Source organism: Canis lupus, chromosome 19, assembly GCF_048164855.1.
Source record: "Canis lupus baileyi chromosome 19, mCanLup2.hap1, whole genome shotgun sequence".
Classification (NCBI taxonomy): Eukaryota; Metazoa; Chordata; class Mammalia; order Carnivora; family Canidae; genus Canis; species Canis lupus.
The window spans coordinates 31,571,155-31,590,925 of NC_132856.1; the positions used below are offsets into that span (position 1 = coordinate 31,571,155).

Here is a 19,771-nt window from a genome sequence, read left to right on the forward strand (position 1 = left end):
ATTTGGGCTCTAAACAGCTTAGAAACATGCCTATATTTATTATCAAGGTGTTTTGAGAGTGAACTTTCAGTTTTCAAGATGGCTACTCTGTGTTTTGGTGATCCAGAGGCGATGTGGCTTCCTTCTCTTGGAATGGTACTTACTGTTCTGTACACAACACAAAGCCTTAACTTTATTTTAGTAAAACCTCACAGATTCCTAGGGACTATTCTTTGATCACATCTACCTGAACCAAAACCAATGGGGAAAAGGTGAATATAGAGGTCAATTTGCAGTTGTTTCTTATGGTAACTAACAGCTGATTTGCAAGGTTTTATCTTCTTCCCCCACTATTGTCTTTGATTATAATCTGTGGTCATGGATCCATCAGCTGGTTCAGTGTGGCACAAAAAGGGACGTATTTGATCACCTCAGAGACTTCTGCTTATATCTCATTTTATGAATCACTCCTGCTGTAGGGGGTCCTGGAGAGAGAGGGTTGTTAACACAGACTGGGTTAACCAATCAACAATCACAAAACTTTCTTATTATCCAAAAAGAACCATTGTCAATACTACACCTGCTGTTTTTTTTGCAGTGTGTTTTTCCTCTTAATAATACCACAAATCTTTTTTTTCATGTCATTAAGTATTCTAGCATGTAATTTTTAATGTCTGCATAATATTCCTCTTTTGAATAATCTTTTGTTTGAAATTCAGGATTTCTAGTTTTTAATATTATAAATAGTACAGTACAGTGGTAAACATCCTGTAGCTATATCTTTTTCAGCACTCTTTTGACCTTTTTTCTTTCATTTTGAGTCTCCCTTTAAAAAACAAATCAGTACATAACAATGATATAAGTAAATATTTAGTTACTCTCTTTGAACAGGGTCTGGAGAGAGGAATTTTTTTTTTTTTTAAGCACAAAAGTGTGCACATGCAAGTAAGCAGTAGAAGCAGAAGAGTGGGAGAGGGAGAGGAGAAGGAGAGAGAGAATCCCAAGGAAGCTTCTTGCCCACTGCAGAGCCTGATCTCCTGACCCTGAGATCATGACCTGAGCCGGGAACCAGGAGTGCGATGGTCACACGACTGAGCCACCCAGGCACCCTGAGGAATTCTTTAATAGCTCAGATAACTTAGATTGTTCTATAGGTTGCAAATTATGTTATTGATTTGGCAAAATCAAAGAAGCATTTGGTAAATACAGGGATAAGAGAAGGAGGAGGGAAGTGGCCAATTTTCAGATGGAATCAACGGAGTTGGTTCAGTTAAAATGGCTTTAATGAATTTTACAGGTCTGATGAAGGGCATCTGGCAACATGTTAATTTTCAGAATCCCTTCTGCCTAAAACTATATTTTCATCTGACATTGTGTTTCTTGTTGTACAAAGGTTGTCAAATGAGAGTGTGAAGGCAGTTCATCTCACAACTCACCTGCCAGAATGTATCGTAGGCACGTTGAGGTTGAAAGCCTGGCATCCACACCAGCTAAAAGCAGACACTGTAGAGAAGTTTGGCTTCCAGAAGAGTAAAAGGGGAAGTGCTGACACTGTCTACCACCTCCCCCTGACACTGCTGTGGTCTTTGGGAAGGGATTAATGGTGCCTTTCCTTGTTTGAAAACTAAAAAGGGATCAGCAAAACCCAAGCATGGGGCAGAGGGTTCTGGTACTTGCTGAGTACATTATTTCTTTGAATGGAGTTTTAAATGTCAAGGCTTTTTCTAATGTATATGAGAAATCCTAATTGAGAAGCTGGCCCATATGCTTAGACTATATCCAACTCAGTTTCTTTTTTTAATGCTGCAAAATAAGGTTAATTTTTATGGTGAATATTTTATGGCCCGCTTTCTGTTATGTGCCAGACAAATTGAAGGCAATGCAAACTGATGGGTGGTGAAGATAAAAGAGCAGTGTTGACCTTTTGGTAAATCATTCATCAGACTGCTTCATCTGTAAGTGGTTTTCCAGTTGCAGCTCATATTTGCTAATCACTACATTTGACTCTCAATTCTACAGGGGCTGATTGTCTTGTTGTGGATTGCCTTTTCTTCCCCCGCCCCCATTTTTTTTTTTTTTAACTTTGGTTATTGGTATTATAGCTATTTCATTACCATTAGTTCCTCCACCAGAGGGGGCTTGTGGGCAGAGAAACACTGGGAATTAATAATTCGTCTCTTTTTGCGTCTCTTCACTGTGACTTTTAAGGTTTCTCCTCAGTAGCAGAGACATACTTTAAGCATTCCATTCACTTATTCTCCTTTGAGTCTTCTTGTTCCCAATGAAACTAAATTACAAAACGACTGTCTTTGGCAGTGACCACAGAATAGAATAGTAAGCTGGGGTTATTGTTTAGCACCAGGATAATTTTCAGCTTCCATGTTGATCAAAGTCCCATTCGGGGAAACCAAAAGTGAGAGCCAGGATAGCCTCTTTGTTTAACCCTGGGTCAAATACTAGAAACTATGAAATTTACTATGGTGGAAGCATAAATCTTTATCTTGCCCCTAAAGTGGATCCAAGGCTGGGCATCTGATAGAATCAACTTCACCAATGGCGTAGGCCTCTGGTTCTTCATTTCTCCCTCAAGTTCAGAAGTATGGTTAATACAGAAGACTCTTTAAGTCTGAATTAGCCTACAAGATATGGAGGACAACATGGACCTGCTTGGCATCTGATCTAGGCAAGAACACTTAGGGAAAAGATTCTGCCTTAGGCCCAAAAGAAATTGACCTTTGTCCACTAGGGAATCCAACCATTTATAGAGCTGCGCCGATTAACCCCACAGAAGTTGTTTCTTAATTATGTATTTTAGGGTTTATTAAACAGGGATTGTGTCCCCTCTCTGGAGACTGAGAATATTTTGATGTTTTGATTGCAATTAAATGGAAATTGGAAACACTAAGAGACAGAAACTAATCAGAAATATTTCATTGTTCCTTTATTCCCAATCAAATGCAGTGTTGAGAAATATCCAGATATTATTACCGACACTCTGCCTGTCTCCTGCTTGAACCTGAGATTCTTCCATTGGGTGAGTGGTCCTGGGCTTAGATTGGCATTGCCCATTTGGTTGATGAGGGCAGTTTGACAGAGTTTTTGCTGGTATGTTTGCTGCTAAATCTCTAAGGGCATGACCATAATGCCATCCTGGAAGTCTGTGCATGTGGTGGGGTAGATGTGGGAGTGCATGACCTTTTTTAAAAAAATTATTTTGTTAAAACACTAATTATAGTCTTATGGCTGCAGCCAATCATAATACTTTTACCTTTCTTTGGATAACAAAGGACTTATTTCTTTATATTCTTTTGTAAAAACACCAAAAAAGCAAGAAATATGATTTCCAAAAAGCAGCATCTTTTAACAGGGAATTTTCAGAACTTACATTTTTTTTTCTCCCTTTGTTAGAGAACTCTTTCTCCCTTTGTCTTCAGTACTCAAGATAGTCTTTGGGGGAAAGAACACTTAGGTCCCAGTTAAACACACAATAGTGATAGTCTGTTAATACCAGATCATTCTTATCAGAGGGAATAATTTTTACATGGTGGTGACAGTTTAGGCTTTATTTTTTATTTATTTTATTTTTTTAAGCTTTTATTTATTTATTCACGAGAGACACACACAGAGAGAGGCAGAGACACAGACAGAGAGGAGCAGGCTCCCTGTGAGGAGCCCGATGCAGGACTCCATCTGGGCATCCCGGGATCACACCCTGAGCTGAAGCAGATAGATCCTCAACTGCTGAACCACCCAGGTGTCCCCACTTTATGCTTTAAAAGGAGATTTTCTCTTGTGTTTTCCATGACAGTAAGGTCCAGAAATTAGTCTGGAAGGGGGCAGAAATGAATGAAAATGAATTTTTTGAATCTTGCTTATTGAAAATGTCGATGCTGTCAATCATGACTTATCTCACCTTCCTGTTCCAGACCCACAAACTTTTTTTTTTTAATATTTTTTTTCAATTTTTATTTATTTATGATAGTCACAGAGAGAGAGAGAGAGGCAGAGACATAGGCCGAGGGAGAAGCAGGCTCCATGCACTGGGAGCCCGATGTGGGATTCGATCCCGGGTCTCCAGGATTGCGCCCTGGGCCAAAGGCAGGCGCCAAACCGCTGCGCCACCCAGGGATCCCCCAGACCCACAAACTTAACGACAAACTTGCCCCTTTTCTTCAAGGCTCAGAGACTCAGAATTTCCTGCATCTTTAAACATTCATCTATGAATGTCCCCTTCACCTTTTATTCTTTTCCACCATCCAATATGGTAATCACCAGCCACGTGTGGCTATTTGCATTCAAATTAACTTAAACAAAGTAAATAATTTATTTCCTTAATCCCACTAGCCTCTTTTCAAGGGCTTGATAGGCACCTGTGGCTACTGGGTATCTCACTGAACAGTATGGATATAGAACATTTCCATCATCACAGAAAGTTCTGTTGGACAGCCCTGCTCTGACTGATACTCTTGGATATCCCCCTAAGGATATTGCTTCCCTCTCACCCTCACAGGTGGTCTCTGTTTTTTCTCAGTGTCTGGAATAGAGTTGGTGTCATTCTTCAGCCCCACCATCTCTTCTAGATGGCTTATTTTCTCTCATGCACAGAAACACTTTGAAAGCAGGTGCTGTCAAACCATATCCCATTGCCCATTCTTCTGAATGCATTCAAAATTTTACCCCCTAGTTCACCGTTTTTATGCCTATCACCCTCCTGCCATCATTGTTGGTAAAAATATCCACATGGAAGACTCATCTCTGGTCTCTCAGTTCCTTGAGTTTCTTACTGGCAAATGTCTCCTTCTCTGCCTATTGGTCATATTTCAGACTGATGGCTCTCAATTGAAGAAAGTCCCCTCTCCTAAAGGGTATTTGCAAATGTAAGGAGTACTACAAGCCTTTAGAGGGCAGGAATAAAGAATGCTCATTCAGTACTCAAGACAGTTCTATGCAATGAAGAATTGTTGCATCCCAAATGTCATAGAGCCCTTGTTAGGAAACATTGTGCTGACCTTCAAAATGCATTTCAAAGCATCTCTCTGACCACCACCTCCTGTCTTTTCAAGGATGTCATCTCATGTGACACCAACATTCCTACACCAATAAGAGCTCTTTGACTCATTAGGACCTCCAGTCTACTAACCTATTGCTGTTATACACTAATCATTATTCCTCTCGTGCCCTCACTTCCCTCTTCATCTAGCTTAGGTGCTGTCATCTCTGTCCTCATCTGGCATAACTCTTGACTTTCTGTTTGCTTTGGGCCTGAGTGCAGATGGATGGAGAGCAACATTAAATTTTATGGACTTACCTTAAATTTATGTCCATTAATTTCAAGTAGCTCCTCTGCTCCACTTGGCAATCCTACCTTATTTATTTAGTACTCCTTTTCTCTGAGACAACAATTTTATACCTTCACCTGTACCTGAAACCTCCAACTCCCATTCCCAATTCTCCCATTCAGCTGATGCCTTCACTTCGTATTTCACTGGGAAAATAGAAACAGAGCAAACCACTTCAGCTCCTCCAGCAAATTTGCATTCCTTCCTGTTTCCAAATACCAGGAAAGGTTCTTTTCATTTGCATGCCTTTACTACTCTGAACCATATGATGATTCAACTCTCTCACTACTTTTCTCTATTTGAAAGATTGGGAGACCTTCTTTTGTACAGTGTCCCATAATATCATGGGGCTTTCATTTGATATAAACACATCATTTACATATTAATTCTGCCTTTGTTCTTTTCTCATTAGTCCATAACAATTAAAATAGACCATTACTCTGCCACACTATGAGTTTTTATGATGTCATATCAAAGTCTCCATTAATTAAATAACTTCATAAATGGAAGCTTATTTGATGACAATATCTTTCAGTTGCAAATCATCTCTACTAAAGAACACAATGGCAGACTTGGGACAATTTTAGCATTAGGACATACTAACCTAACAGCCAGATGTGCTTACTGACACATTGAAAGTTAAAAGCTGTCACTTTAGGTGATCATTTGGTGCCAATGACACTGAGAGCAGAAGAGAGTCTATGAGGGGAAGAAAGGACACACTCAGGCACTGCTATTGGAAAGCACAGCTCAATTATCAGGTTGTCATTTCAATTCTATAGAATGTTCATTAGATTGAACCACAAATTAAAATAAAAATTCTCCCAGGATGTTTGGAGCTATGAGACTATGTCATTGGATTTCAGTTTAAGAGACACTGCCCTGCAGGGTAAAGATCAAATTTCTTACCTGAAAATACAAGGCCCTCATTTAACTGGAGGTTGAATTTGAGTGGAAGGGAGTAAGATGAAGGCAGTGCGAGAGAAGTTATTAATGAGGTTATAGGGATAAGAGATGAAGAGAGCTGGGGTAGAGTGGGGGAGAATTGCAGGAAAGGGAGAGACAGAATAAGAGCTGCATCAGATAGAAATGAAAAAAAATAATGGGGGAGGGGGAAGAAGGGCAGCATCAGAGGTAGATGACACATAGATTCTTTTATATTCATGTTATACAATCCACACTAGTGGATTGGACATATTAATATGGGATTTTATGCATAGATTTTATTTTATAAGGATTTATTACCTTCCTGCTTTAAGAGAATATAGTTTGCTGATCTGTCTAAATGACTTACCAAGAATAGCTAAATTATGAGCATAAGCTAAATATGGCAGGGCTTGTTCTGGTGTGCAGTCCTTGATACATTTAGATAATCCCTAATTCTGGAGAAATTGTAGACCAATTTAATGGTTGAAATAAGGCCAAACATATCAGGAATCATAATATGAAAATGATTAGTTTTAGCTGTCAGTAAACAGGTTTTTAAGTTAGTTGGGGAAAGGAAAACAGGTATATACTCTTTATAAACTATTAAAAGGGACACCCCTATTAGAGATAGAAAAATTGAGAGAAAATAGAGGAACTTGATACAATATTCCATACAAATACCTTTCAAAAGAAAGCAGATGGATGCTATATTAATATCAGACAAAATGTGCTTTAAAGCATAAAGCATTATTATGATTAGAGAGAGTTCTTATCTAATGATAAAAGAACAGTTCACCAGGAAGATATATTAATCTTGAATCTATAGTACTGAGCAGCATCATTTCAAAAATATGTAAAATAAAAATTGATAGAAGCATTACAAGATACTGAGAGTATAGGTAATCATATTCGGGGAGTTCTAAACATATTCTCTCAGACACTGATAATATAACTTTAAAAATTAGGACAAAGGAGATTTAAATAATATAACTGATGAGCTTGATCAGATGGACATATATAGGACTTAGAACTCCATTAACAGAGAATATTTACATGTTCAAAGTCTGAACACTGATGAATACAAATTGTATTGACTACATTTTCTATCCCAGAGAAGAAAAAATTCAGAGGTAAAAAACCAATAGACATCAAATATTTCATACATTTGGAAACTCAAGATCATACTTCCATATGATTTTTGAGTGAAAGAAAATGATGAGAGAAATTAGTAGATGCTTTATTTTAAATCTTGTACAGTATAGTTAAAGGGTTACACAGAGGGACATTTACAGATTCACAAATTCATGTATTAGAAATAAAGGAATGCTGGTTATTAGTGAGTTAAGCATTCAACCAAAAAGGCATAAATTGCAGAGTAAACCCAGGTAACAGAAGGGATAATAGAACATATTACAAAAACAAATGATATAGAATACAAAAGGAATAGTAGAAAGGATCAACAAAACAAAAGATGATTCTTTGAAAGATGATCCAAACACATACACGTCTGGCAAACGTGATCAATTGCAGAAACAAAGAGGGAGGGAAAGAACACAAATAATATTAGAAATGAAAAGGGAATCCTAAGTAGAGACACATACAAGGTCAATTAGAGACAAGGTCAAGTAGAGACAATACAAGGTCAAAAGAAGATACTGTGAATAACTGGATGGTACTATATTTGAAAACATACATTCTAATAAATAAGGGTGCCCAGTACACAGATGATAATATACATTCTAAGCTTATGTCCTAAAGAGACATGAGAAGCATGATGTCTATCTTGAGTCTGGCTCCTTAGACCATTCAGCTGTCCTGACACACCTTCGTGGTGTCTAGCTGAGTTGGATTTGGATGTGGCTTCCTGAAATAAAAAATCATTCATTCAGGCAACAAATATTTACGAACACTTACTGTCTACTTGGCATTGTGCTGCTGCTAGCTTATATTTTCATGAGGGAGGCAGACATTAAATCAATACTAAAATAGATATTTACAATAGTGATAAGTGCAATAGGAAAGGTAAGAACATTGAACTGGGGAACCTAATCTTATTAGGGTAAAGGGCAAATTAGCAAAAGTTTACAGAAAAAGTGACATTGAAGTTGTGACCTAAATTATGAGCAGGAATTATCCAGGCAAGGAAATGATACAGAGTCCGAAGACATAGATCATAGAGTGGGAGGATAGAAAGGTGTGAGATTCCATTTTGGCAATTGGAATATGTAAGTGTTTGTATGAGCCAAATGCATTAAATTCACACATCTCTGTAAAACACAAACACATTTTCACATGTTAATAGATTTATGTAAATGCTTAAGAATATAATCTGTAGAGGAAGTATAAAAACAAGGATGAGAAGGAAATAAACCAACTTCATTCAGAATAGTAATTGCTCTGGAGAAGGGAGAGCAGAGGGGCTTCTTCTACATCCATCCTTTGTTATTGGCAATTACCTTCCTGAAAGGGAGTATGAAGTTAGCTACAGTCATGGGTTTGCTAATTTCTTTATTTAAGTGTTGGCCTTATCTGGAATGGAGCCCTTAATTATAAAAATTCAGGCCGAAAGTGAAACTTAGAGATGCCATTCTGAAGGGAGCAGTGGTTTAGATACTACTGCTCAAAATGGGAAGAGGGAGGTGGCAAAATTGAGAGTAAGGGTTTCGAACTGTGCTGTCCAGCCAGTAGCCACTAACCTCGTGTGTCTATCGGGTACTTAAAATGTGGCCAGGGCAGCCCAGGTGGCTCAGCGGTTTAGCGCCACCTTCAGCAGAGGGCCTGATCCTGGAGACCCAGGATCAAATCCCACGTCGGGCTCCTCTCTTCTCTCTCTCTCTCTCTCTCTCATGAATAAATTAAAAAAAAAAAATCTAAAAAAAAAAAAAAAAATGTGGCCAGAGTAAACTTAAACGTGCCGAAAGTGTAAAATATACACCAGATTACAAAGGCAATATAAAGAAGGGCAAAATACCTCAATAATATTTTCATAATATTAATATATTAATAATAAAATAATATAATATGCTGAAATGATAAGATTATAGATTTGTTAAATTTAATCTCACCTGTTTCTTTTTACATTTTTTTTATTTTTTAATCTATTTTTAATTAATTTATTTTTTTCTTTTTACATTTTTTTAATGTGGCTCCTGAAAAGTTTAAAATTACGTAAGTGGCCAGCATCATAAACCTATTGAACTGTGCTGGTTTGGAAAAAAAAAATTTAAAGATTTTATTTATTCATGAGAGATATGGAGAGAGAGGCAGAGAGATAGAGGGAGAAGTAGGCTCCATGCAGGGAGCTCGATGCTGGACTCGATACCAGGACCCCAGGAATCATACTCTGAGCCGAAGGCTCTCAACCACTGAGCCACCCAGGCGTCCTAGTTTAGAAATTTCTGTAGCAGTTTGGCTTTGCCACAGTATCCAAGTGCATCTTTTAGTTGTGTTTTACAAATGTATCATTAGCCCACAGCATATTGGAAATGAAAGATACAGTCCACTGGCATTAAGTCACAGATAGTTTGCAAAGCTCTGCTTTAAACCATTCCTATATTCTAGAGTACTTTAGCACTGTGGTTGCTGTAGGAAAATGCATTTATTGTCAGTTTCCTAGAGCTCTGTGAAATAGTCTTAGGAAGTGACTGTTAAATTGATTTGGCCCCCTGAGTGTGAAAGAAGTGATTGATAATGATGTTCTCAAATAACCCTCAGATTTGCTTGTAGTTATTTTCAGTTATGTAACTTGTATATTGGAATTAGAAAGAATATAACAAAACTATTTTAGTGAATACACCTTTTAAAAGTCAAATTGAAGGATCTGTTTGGCATCAACCAGGGGTTATTTTAAGAATTGAAAAACAGAGGGTGGGAAAGCTCATATCTCAAATTAGTTACTTTGCAGCATTGATAATATACTTAAGTAATTGTCTTCCTTAGGTTTTGTTCTATAAAATTGACTTATTTTCATCGGAATGGACTAGTTAACATTGGACTTCGAGTTTGGCACATGTGAGCATGTGATTTACAGGGCAATTTTTCTCATCAAAACCTGGGCAGAACCATTTATTTTAAAACCAATATTTATTTTACAATGGGAAGATGGAGCAGATTAAAGGGGCATAAAACCATGATAAATCACCCAATCTTTATCCCATAGAAAATCTTTTAAATGGCTCTTAAAGTAATGGCAGTAAAACCATCTCAGGGAGTTTGTATTTCGATGGTTTTCTAGCATATGGTATAGTTATGTAGATTAAAATCTAATTAACAAGAAATTTATAAATTTCAGACGTCTGTGTGATTCTTTTTCAATAAAAAGTTAAGTGTGTTTTTTTCTTTAGCCAAGTTTCTGAGTCTTGGTCATGAGTAAAGAGAATCTAGTCTGAAATTTTTCAGCTGTTGCAAATCAAAGGCAGAAGAAATGAAATTTCTTTTAGTTTTTAATTTAATAACCAATTTTTATAGCAAAGTTTAAGGACATGTATATTTATGTTTATTATACATTATTATGCAAGAAAGGGATTTTTATCTTATCTCATTTTGTTTGATTTAGTTCCCATTTATATCTTAGGTTATAATAATTTCTGTAGTTAAAAATAATGGAGCTACATTTCTCTGATAGTATTCTTTAGTACTGTTGTAATGATAAGTGAAGTTATATCCCATAGAATCTTCAGACTGGTTAAAGAATGATAAAGGGTAGAAAATAATTGAAATGCAAGAGATCTGCTTATAGTCATGGTGTGGTGGGTCTGTGTCCTATTGTAGACGGTGTCCTATTGTAAATGCCTGTCTCTATCTAATCGTAGACTTTTGTTCAGTGGTTGGTGTGCTTTTTCTGAAAAGGACCAGACTAAATAGTGTAGTGTTCCAGCCATTCAACTCTGCTATTACTGGGTGAAACCAGCCTTAGGCAATATATAAATGAATGGGCGTGTGCCTACCCTTTGACCCAACAATTCTATATCTGGGAATGTTCCCTGGGAAATAATCAGAGGTTTTGGCAAAGAAGTGTGTACAAGAATATCTATCATGATGCTATTCCATGGCATCGAAAGCTATTTATGAGCCCTGGTTAACTAAAAGAAAAGCAGCAAGAGAGAACTTAAGGTGTGCCCCTGCTTTGATGTCACATAGGCATGTATGTTGGGTTGGACCATGGACATGCAGAAGAAGGAGTGCATATGTGGTCCTCTTTGGAGGAGACGGATTTCCTATGAGGAACTTGGAACATTGTTGTTCTGTTGGCAAGGCTGTTTCTGTTATGGCAATGGATCCAGAGAGCTACAGCCAGCACATGTTGTGTTTTCTCCCATCGGTGACTCCATCCTCCCTGATGCAGTTTAACATTCAATTCATCAAATGAACTCCTCTTGTTGAGATTCCTTACCCATCAGATTGCTGTCTGATTAGGATTTGGCATGGCACAGAGGACATCTCCAGGAAGGGAATGTACTGGTCATTCTGACATCTGTGCGGTGGATATACTGCAAACTGTAGACCTCTACTTTGACATTCTGGTTTTATGCATTGGTCTTGTGAGCTTGTTTAAGGAAGCCTACCTCTGGAGAGATGGACTCTTACCCTGTGCCAAGAACAGCAAGACTCAGGGTGCTGAAACCCAGTGAAGAACCTTCCTAAGGTATGATTTATGACCTTCTGTCCGGCCCTTCTGCAGGCAGTATTCTGTGTTTCCACAGAATAGAATGCTTGAGCCTTTTCCCGTTTGAAATGTTGCCTCTTCTCAATCTTAAGTTCTGCACTTGGTTTTTCTCTCTTCAGCCCTTGCTTCCTCAGTCTTCCCTAGTGCTTCTTGTCACCTGACAAAAACACAGTAGGGAGAGACCGGTCTCCCACAGAGACTGCTGCTGCTGGTATTTGACTTTCTCCCGGAAAGGAGTTTCCGTGGGATGACATTGATTTTGAGTGCAAAGAGAGCTCAGCTTTGGAGCCGGCCTATGGAGAAGCAGAATCCCTGAGGCCTGCTGTGAGGCCGGAATCCCCTTGTCCCAGCAACAGGGATTGGCATTTGTGTGACTGCAGGACATGCCCCTAATGCCAGGAGCTTCTGGCAGTGATGGTCAGCATGAGGCAAGGCAGCAGACCGATTCTCCACCTGAGGGAGGCAGACATTTTATCACTCTTGTGATTTTCTCATTGGACTCTGAAGCAGCATTCCACCGTATTTTGATACAAATGTTCAAACTACACATTAGGGATAATTCCTACCTCATTTGGAGCACAAGTCAGAATGATCGTATCTCCATTAGAGAAAATGAAGAGGCCTCTGCTTCTGACACTACTTCATTAAAGAGAAAATATTTTCCCAGTAGGCAAAAGCTGCTGGCTAAATACAGCCCCAAATTCAAGATCATTTCTCCCAAGAACTCTTATGTCAGCTTCCTTTCTCATGAATTAACGTGGGTCTGTGGAATTTACATTTCTTACAAAATATTTACCCATTTTCCCTTTTCAGCAGGTGAGAGAAAATCCTAATTCAAGACACATTCTTCTGTGACTTTGGAGGCTGATTGGGGATGAGAGTTCTTTGATTTAAAGAAATCTCCAAAGCGATCAGTAAAACTGCTTATAGAATTTAAGGTTATACATCTTGAGGAAGATTTAGGTCTGAAAAGTTAAAGACTAATTCATGAAGTGTTGATTGCATCACCTTGCTTAGCAATACAGTGAAGTCATTGTTTAAAAGTCGACAGAATGCATTTTAGCCTCATCAATGAAATGTATCAAGTACCATCAAGTAGTGAAATGATGTCAAGAAAAATAACATTTCATTTTTTGCTTCGCATTCTTTGTACTGAAAAAAAATGTGAAAATTACCCTTTTTCTTTTTGAGTTCATGCTACAAATGCTTTTAAATTTTACGTTGGATATTTAAATGTTTATGTGAACATAATCATATATCTGAACACTATCAACACAATAATGAATTTTAGAAAATTGTCAGTCAGCAGACATGCTGGGACTAGAATAAGACGATTCATTTGCTCTGTAAGCAATAATATATGTTATAAAAAATCAAGAGATAGTCACACAGAAAGGGAAAAAAAGAATATAGATCAATAATTTAATTTAGCTCTGACCTGGCTAAGTTCTATAGCATGGTTCATAATTTTTCAGTGACAGACTCTTAACATTTTACGTATAGTCCTTCAGTTTTGTATTGATCTTTCCTAATGTGTTTAGAAGGAATAACATATCTCAACTCTTTAACAAAAACACATTTTGTTGGCCTGCAGATGTTAACCAGAATATGTCACCCTATTAACCTTATTTATTCTGTTTGCAGAACTACTTTTTTTTCCTGGCTAAATAATTTTAAAATTTAGGAGAGAAATGGGTCGTAAATGAACAATGACTTAGAGGGCATGTTCATGGAGTTCTCTCTTAGTTAATAGATCCTTAGTCTTTCTGCATTACTTAATTGCATATTAACACTGGAACCCTTGGTGTTCTACATATAATGTATATTTATTCCGTGGAAAATTATTAATTTTTAATGGAACTAAGTGGCTGCTTGGACAGGAGACCCTGGCTATTAATCATAGGCAAGTGATTGACTTTCATGTTCATTCATTATTCAAGAAAGTCCATTTATGAATTCTGTAACACCAGAAGAAAGTTTTTATAAATGAGTATCTTTGCACTAGTACATTTTAGTACTGTATACATTTGTTCCTTGAACAAATACTTAATATGTGGTATGTGCCATGCGCTGAGGCTTCAGTAATGAACAAGTCCATTGCCTCTGTCCTCATGATGCTTCAGGCAGTGAGTAGAACAGAAATGCATCAAGGCTGTGAAGGGAAGTACAGAGCACTACTCCTCAGTTTGGGAGACTCTGTTTTTGCTTAACTCCTGTCCATATACAGAAAGTGATTCTTCTCTGAGACAAATTTCCTGAGTCTCCTAGAAATTCTGATTGCCTTCTGAGAAAACGTTTTGTTTGGAATGCTGGAGTCCTACTTTGTTTGAGCTAGAAGAGACTTGAGAAGCTATCTCTGGGCTGCATCCTGGCATTCCTCCCCATGCCCTGCCTTCAGCCTGGGCAGGTCCAGTACCCAGGGGGAAGTATGTTCATTCGTGGGCCATTTCTGAACCGTGTGGACTGTTTGAAAGTCCTTCCAAATAATGAAACAAAGCTTATGTCCTTACAAACTCTATTTATTGCTTCCAGTTTTCTTTTTTGGATAAAATCATAACATCTCATTTACCTCTTATTTGGAGCACTTACCAGTTTTTCATGTATTTGTGTGATTTGTTTTCTTGGGACTATGTGACCCCCGTTAGATGTACGTACTCTGACAACGAGATGGTGTCTGCTGTTGCTCACTGTTATTTCTCTAGCCCTGTCTTGCTGCTAGGGAATGAATATGTCAATCAATGAATGTTTTGTCCCAAAAAGTCTTAGGGAAGAATGCATGGGTTAAAACCTTCCATATCAGTCCATTAACAATTTGACAATAGCTGTCATGGTTCTTCTCCAGCTTTTCTCATGCTTGAGTCAAGATTCTCATGTCTTTTAACTTTCTGTACACAGGCCATGGTATCTGGTCCTTCTCTCTCAATGCATCCAGCTCTGTTATTATAAGAATTAGGTCTCTCCCCAGGAGCTTTTGGGAAGGCAACCCAGAAGAGGTGCATGAGGATTCTGGGCCCCAAAGTGTGTGGAAGTGTTCCCGAGGCGGCGAGGCCAAGAAGGGCACCTTCAGGGATGCACTTGGAGCACCTGCCATCAACTGTTCACTCATCTGGCAGTTTTTTACCATGCCCTTGAACTTCCTAGGTGGATCTTCTTAGGGGAACTGTTGCTCTGTCCATCTTCCTCACGAACTTCACTATTCATCCACCGTGATCACTTCTTTGATATTGACCCACCTTCCAGGGCAGCCTGAGATTCAGAGCTGACTTTGGGGGATTAGTCTGTGTTCAAGTCAGGGTTCCGCCCATGTTTTGCATGGCCTGAGGCAAAGTAGGGTACTTTTTTGAGATTTAGTGGTTTCTTTAAAATGCAGAATATAATCATACTCAGCTTTTAAAATCATTATGAGAATTACCAATAAATTGGGGTAAAGCACCTGACCCATACTAAGTTCCTAACACACTGTGACTCTTACTCTTGCCCCTTCCCTTCTGGTGAACTGCTGTAGCTCACTTCCAGGGGTATAGCTACCTATCCAGAAGCCCCACGGACACCCCATCAATGGTCAGTAGAGGTGGACCTATTTCAGTTCCTCAGTTCCTTCCACCTACACAGCTGATAGTTTGGTGTCTCCATCTTTGATACTTTCAGTGTCTGGGCTCTTGGGATCCAGAGATTTTTTTTTTTTTTTAATTTTTTGATCGGGCTGTACAGGAATCAGATTTGACACATTCTTTAACTTCTCTAATTCGGGGTTTCTGTTTCCCTTGGTGTTACAAAGGCCTGGATTTCTTCGATCTTGCCTCTCTGGGTTTCATGTGGGGAACCAGTGTACTCATTTCATTCTGGTCAAGATTTCACTCAATAGGTTTATTGCAGATTGTTGCAGCTGCAATCAATGTTTACAATCTGACGACAAGTTGGAGATTAAGGCTTGTCATCACTATTTGATTAACCTCAAATTAAGCAGTTTCTGGTCCCATTCCGTGCCCTTCCACAAACCAGAGAGCTGCTAACGCAGTGCCCGGGGTCCTAACAGATTCCGGGTGGCACTCCTGGAAAGCAGAGCCCGGCTTCACAGCCGCTCTGAAGAGCAGTGCTATTTGATCCTTACATTGATCCTTACTCGTGTGCCTGAGGTCTGAAGCTAGGCAGCTTTTTAAAGTGTATGTCAAGGGAGGGGAAGAAAGAAGGGTGGTCTTGGAGTTCTAGGAAGCCTGTAGTCCACGAACTGTAGAGGATGCGCCAAAAAGTATTCCAGAGACAGAAAAAAAACCTTCTGTAACTAATATTTTAAAACAACTTTGTTTTTCGTATTATAAAAGTAGTATTTGCCAACAGTAAAATTATAAATAGTAATTATAAAAAAAAAAAAAAGGAAAAAAGGGAGGAGAAAAAGGATAAATTCATCCATTCTTTTTCTTCACACATGCTTTTAGCTTACCTGAGCTGTAAGGTCTGATAGCCGCTAGCCATGGATGGCTTGTGAATATTTATTTTTTAAATTTATTTAAATTATTTATTTATTTATTTATTCATGACAGATGCAGATAGAGGCAGAGATAGCAGAGGGAGAAACAGGCTTCCAGTGGGGAGCCTGATGCAGTACTCGATCCCAGGACCCCAGGATCATAACCTGAGCCAAAGACAGACGCACAACCACTGAACCTCCCAGGTGCTCCTAGCTTGTGAATATTTAAAACACAGCAAGACTGAATTGACATGTGCCAAGTATAAACTACATACCAGGTTTTGAAGGCTTACTATAGTAAAAAATAATTATTATTATTTTGGTATATTGGGTTATATAAAATATCATTAAATAAATTTCACCTAATTCTCTTTATTTTTTTAAATGTGACTGCCACATGCTTTAAAATTACAAATGTGGTTTGTATTATATTTCTATTGAATAGTGCAATTTTAGAGCTTTGTCTTCGCATATATAAAATTTTTAAAAAGAAGAACCAGATTCAGCATATTACTTTGTATCTTTCTTTCTTAGTTCATAGTAGTAGATTGTGAATATATTCATGTCCTATATGTGATATAGCATGATTTTTAATCCTTTGTTACATTTCATTATATGGTGTGCCTTAATTGATTAATCCAATCCCTTGTGGTTGAACACTTAAGTTATTACCATTAAAATTTTTTTGAATTACTCATGAATGTATTTCTGACTATATATTTGTCTTCATCTTTAATTATGCTCCTAGGATTTGTTTCTGGAGGCTAATTAATTGAGTTACAGGCTTACTTGTGGTATTTAAGCAAATTGCCATACAGAGAGGGGATACTGATTCATACTTACTTGAGCAGTTTATGAAAATGCTCATTTTACTTCACCTTTATCTACACCAGATATCATCATTCTTTCTTTTAATTCTTTAAAAAAATTTTTTGAATTCTTAAAATTGTTTTTGTTGTAGTTGACATACAATGTTACATTGGTTTTAGCTGTACAGCATAGTGATTCAACAAGTCTATAGTTTATGCTTTGCTCACAAGTGTAACCACTAGCTGTCATCATACAATGCTCTTAGAATTCCATTGACTAAAAAAAAAAAAAAAAAAAAAAAAGAATTCCATTGACTATATTCTTTGTGCAGTACCTTTCATCCTTGTGACTTCATTCCATAACTGGAAGCCTGTATCTCTCATTCCTCTTCACCCATTTTCCCATACCTTCAACCCCTGTAATCTGGCAACCACAGATTTGTTCTCTGTTTTTATAGGTCTGTTCATGCTTTATTTGTTTGCTAGATTCCACATGCAAGTGAAATCATATTATCATTGTTCTTTACTCTTATTTTTATGAGCAGTATTGTTATAGGTTTGCTCAGCAAATTAATGAGTCTTAGGCTTGCTGGCTTCTATACTGGTCCTGCAGGTACTTCAGAAAACTTTCTTTTATCCATCAATTCTTCTTTTATCCATCAACTATTGAGCACCCATAGTATGTCCAGTATTGCCCAAAGATTTGTAGAAGCCATGGTATCTGATTTCTTGAAATCTCTTATATATTTTTAAAATTTATTTATTTATTTATTTATTTATTTATTTATTTATTTAGAGAGAATGAGCAGGAGGAGAAGAAGGAGAAAGTCTCAAACAGACTCTTTGATGAACGCAGAGCCCAAGGAGAGGCTCCATCTCATGACCCTGAGATTGTGACCTATACCAAAACCAAGAGTTGGACACTTAACTGACTGTGCCACCCAGGTGCCCCTGGAAATCCCTTATATTTCATACTTAAAATGGAAAAGAAAAGAAGAAAAAATAAGCAGGGCATGGACCATATGACTCTTACCACAGTATTTCCAGCACCTAAACAGAGTGTCTGGCATATGGTCGACTCCCAGTAAATATTGTTGAATAAATTCACAAATAAGCATGTGATAATGTTTATACACATGATGAGGAAAACAAAATAAGAGGGAGATGATTTTAAGATAGGGACAGTTAGGGAAGGCTGCCTGCCATTGTCTTTAGCAAACAGAAGCCAGAGGACTTGGGAGCTGAGTCTGCAGAGGGCTGCAGGAGAGAGGCCACCAACAGAGCTGACGGAGGATCCTGAGGGGTAAGTGGAGAAAAGCCAGGACACTAGCTCTTATACCTACTTTCTGGTGTAAGTACGGTACTTATTCTTCCTGCACTTTGGTTTCCTCCTCTGTAAAGTGTGCATCCTAATCCCGACCTCAAAAGGTTGTGATGGAAATAAATAAAGGAGAGCACTTAGTGCATGATGTTTCTTGACTTGTATTGATCAGCGGCTTCCCTATATCAACTTCTTACTGTCTGTTCATTTAGCCATTTAGCATTCCTTATAAGTTAATCAGAAGGAAAAACAGAGGAGAAACTTACCCTGATAGACCCGGACCTTCCATTTAGACTTGAAAAGTTCTGCACATCCCCAGTGAGGTGGCCATTGCGTGCTGAATTGTGCATATCAAACCCTTATACTCTGCTAAAAATCTGTAGGATATTTCATGTAGTTGGATAATTAGGCCACATGCTGTTGGCTCTGCTCAAAAATGGTCATTTAAGTGTCCTTTTATTATTTTTGGCATCCAGTGGGAAGTTTAAATAGCCACTGCCAGTGTGGTTTCTATAGACTCTTTAAAAAATGCTGAAATTGAACAGAGTTTAATAAAATTGCTGGATTGTTAGCTCTAGCAAGCTCTCCCTGAGATAAACCTGAAAAAACAAACCCCAAACCCCAAAGTAAATACTTCTATAAATCGGGGACTTTCACAAGTGCTCTCAAGGGAGTGTAGGTTGACTCATACGGAGTTAAGTTTACAAGCAAGGGTGGAAGCTGGCAGCTTCTGACTGATTTGACCCCCTCATTCTTCTTTGCTTAACAGAGACCTGTACTAAAAATGAATGGCGGCATTTGGAACTAAGGGACCCCAAAATATCATCACCCTAAGTTTTTACGTAGAAAGATGAATAGTCAGGTGGTGCAAAATAAATGGATGTATTTCAGGTGTATGAAGTTCTTAAGTCATAAGGCCCTTTTAGGGTATATAATTCTTACATGAATAAGACATTGGATAAGAAGAGCAGCTTATATATGTATTCAGTCTTTACAAGGTCCTCGTCACTATTTAAAATGCTTTATGCATATTATCTCATTTAATCCTCACAGCGGACATGTGAGTGGGGAGTGTTTTCTTCATTTTGCAGATAAGGAAAGTGAGGTTCAGAGAAGCAAGCCAAGTGATTGCAGTCTCCTGTTTAGTGAGTAGCAGAGGCAGGGTTGTAAATGTACAGCCCAAGTCCAGAGTTGAACTCTCAGCTGCTGTTCTATGCCATTTCTCTCTTATGGAGTAACCTGAGAATGTGAGGAAATTTTTAA

General features: G+C 38.1%; 1 protein-coding gene across 11 annotated transcripts in view; it reads left to right on the forward strand.

Moving 5' to 3' along the window:
- FHIT (fragile histidine triad diadenosine triphosphatase) overlaps nucleotides 1–19,771 on the forward strand; it is a 1,386,045-nt gene that overhangs the window by 248,128 nt on the left and 1,118,146 nt on the right. For 7 of the 11 annotated variants that reach the window (XM_072785574.1, XM_072785573.1, XM_072785581.1 and 4 more), the window contains one exon: nucleotides 2,941–3,013. The exons of the other annotated variants lie outside the window; for them this stretch is intronic. The gene's annotated coding sequence lies outside the window, so the exon portion shown is untranslated. The remainder of the gene's footprint in view (nucleotides 1–2,940; nucleotides 3,014–19,771) is intronic. 11 annotated transcript variants of the gene reach the window in all.